This window comes from Myotis myotis, unplaced genomic scaffold (assembly GCF_014108235.1).
Source record: "Myotis myotis isolate mMyoMyo1 unplaced genomic scaffold, mMyoMyo1.p scaffold_m19_p_2, whole genome shotgun sequence".
Lineage (NCBI taxonomy): Eukaryota > Metazoa > Chordata > Mammalia > Chiroptera > Vespertilionidae > Myotis > Myotis myotis.
The window spans coordinates 25,357,186-25,360,045 of NW_023416324.1; the positions used below are offsets into that span (position 1 = coordinate 25,357,186).

At 42.2% G+C, this 2,860-nt stretch overlaps 1 non-coding gene across 1 annotated transcript; it reads right to left on the bottom strand.

Moving 5' to 3' along the window:
- Window positions 1-2,756: 2,756 nt before the first annotated feature.
- On the bottom strand, window positions 2,757-2,860 carry LOC118677822. The gene has a single exon (XR_004974548.1). It is a non-coding gene; the product is annotated as a U6 spliceosomal RNA (small nuclear RNA).

Sequence of the window (2,860 nt, forward strand, 5' to 3'; positions counted from 1 at the left end):
TTATGGCCGTGTGTGTTTTCATTTTCTCCCATCCACACATCCTGTTCATGATGATATAAGCCCTCATTGATAACTTTAGCAAGTTCGGATGTAATTTTTGCCTGAGACATGTGATTGCTTGTTCAATCTTCTCCAGAATGTTTTCTCACAAAAGGTGGTGTCTGAGTTACAATCAAAATCTTGTTTAAATCCTGGTCATCGATTTCATAATCTGAATCATTATCAGCCCAATCAATAAATGTGGTTTTTTTTCTTCTTCTATTTGTTCCATCTCTTCATCAGATAAAAAATCAGCTTCTTTTTTATCTTGTTCGTCTGGAGAATAGAGCTGATTTCCCTGTTCACGATCTTGTCCAGCACTGAAGGTGTACACTTCGCTTCAGCCATGTGGGAGTACCTGGGACTCCTCACCTGTCCTGCTGTTGACAGTTCTGTTCATCAGCACATGTGGTTTCCTTTACGGAGAATGTCCAGATGCCCTTTGCCTCCCTGGCCCAGCATTACCTCTATAATGCCGGGGTCCAGCCCCGGGGGTCCAGGGGTTCCCAAAGGTGTGGACGGAGTCGGCAAAGAATGTTTTACACGGAGACAGTGTTCAGAACGCTCTAGCTCTCTTTAGTCTAGGTGGATCTTCCTGTGCCTGGCTGAGGCCACAGAGAAAGATCCTGAGGCAAGCTGAGCCTTTATTTTATAGTGAGAGGTAAACAAGGTAGTGGTTACCAAAGTTACACTGTTCTTGTGAGTTTCACTTGTTTTTGTTCTTGTTGCTGCTGCACTTCCCTCAGCCCATTAGCTTCCCAGATAAGATCTAGGGAGTCATAAGGTCAAGCCTGATTATTCTTAAGAGGACTGTGCCCTCTAAGCTGGGACTTGTTTGTGACTTTGCCAACAGGTCAGTCCGAGGTTTAACCCTATAGTGGCTCCCCACACTAGAAGAGGCAGTTGAAGCAACAATTTATCTTCTCAATATTGTCTCTGGCTTCATGGGTAATTACGACCCCCTCCCCCCCCCCAGCAACTCTCTCATTTTATCAAACTGAAGGGCATTTATTTATTCACGTGTTTGCTCCCTCCACTTCCTCTCCCTGCTGTGAACTTCTTGAAGCAATGATTGACCTTTGGATCCCAGTGTCAGACTCATGTTTAGGGTCTCAGTAAAGATTTGCTGAATTTACTAGTCTCTGAGAAAGGTGTAGCCTCCAACTGTCATGAGTATTTCCATTGAGAATTGTTCATTATTGAATGGGAGGCAATGAACTGAAGCAGGAAGCTTTTGGAGTGTGGGGATCAGTGGCCAGCCAGGCTCAGTCTCTTAGCTATGTGACTGGTTTTCTTGTATACCAGCCACAAATGCAAATCCACAAATTTTCACTACTGAAACCACAAGGTTACATTCATAATCTCCAAGATCTATATAAAATATAAAAATGAAACAGCAATTTAAAATAATAGAACAGTTTTCCATAAGAAAGTTACTACAATAATGGAGATTATCCAATATTATTACTGACACCTTTATCTGCATTTTGTGATGTAAGGACCTGTTTAATACTATCACAGGATCCTGTCCTGGGTTCATTTGTTGTTGTTAATCCTCACTCGAGATATTTTTCCATTGATTTTATTTATTTAAATATGTTTGTATTGATTTTTAGGGGGAGAGGAATAGAGAGAGAGAAACATTGATGAGAGAGGAACATCATCAATCGGATGCCTCCTGCACGCCTTCTTCTGGGGACTTAGCCCACAACCCGGGCATGTGCCCCAGGAATAGAACCAGCGACTTCTTGGTTCCTGGGTTATCACTCAACCACTGAGCCACACTAGCCAGGCTTTCCATTGATTTTAGAGAGAGTGGACGTTATGGGGAGAGACAGAAAGAGAGAAACATCCATGTGAGAGAGACACATCGATTGGTTGCCTCCCGCACTCTTCCTGACCAGGGCCAGGAATCAAGCCAGTAAACGAGGTATATGCCCTTGATCGGAATCAAACCTGAGACCTTTCAGTCCAAGATCCGACGCTTTAACCACTGAGAAAACCGGATAAGTTCCTGTCTTAACTGTGTCAGACCCAGAGGCCACCATAGGGTAGACGCGCAATAATGCCTCATTAAATGACTGCCGAGAGACCTAAAAGGTGACTCAGTCACCTTCCTGGCTGCATGTACCTAGGTCCTAGGTACTAGGATGTTGGGAAAATCCAGCTCATCATGTTCCCAAGGTGTGCTTACATGCTAAGAAGAAACAAATAAACATAATAAGATTGTTCTGTCTTCATGGAGAATCTACACAAATGGGTCAAGACACCTTCTATTAAAGGACTAAATGCACCAATTAAAAGTCAGAGATTGCCCTGCCGGCATGGCTCAGTGGTTGAGCGTACACCTATGAACCAGGAGGTCATAGTTTGATTCCCAGTCAGGGCACATGCCCAGGTTGGAAGCTCAATCCCCAATGTGGGGCATGCAGAAGGCAACCAATCAATGATTCTCTCTCATCATTAATGTTTCTAACTCTCACTCCTCCCTTCCTCTCTTAAATCAATAAAAATTTATTATATATATATATATATATACATATGTATATATATATTCAGAGATTGTCTGATGAGTTAGGGAGAAAAAAGAGAAAGCAAGAATAAATGACCAGCTGTCTATAAGAAACGCACTATAAATATAAAAACACAGGCTGAAAGTAAATAGATAGGAAAAAAGATATATCATGAAAAATAAGAGTAAGAGGGCTAGAGAGGCTACATATATATATATATTTTGTGTGTGTGTCATCCTTGCGCAGGGGCCATGCTAATCTTCTCTGTATCGTTCCAATTTTAGTATATGTGCTGTTGAAGCGAGCAC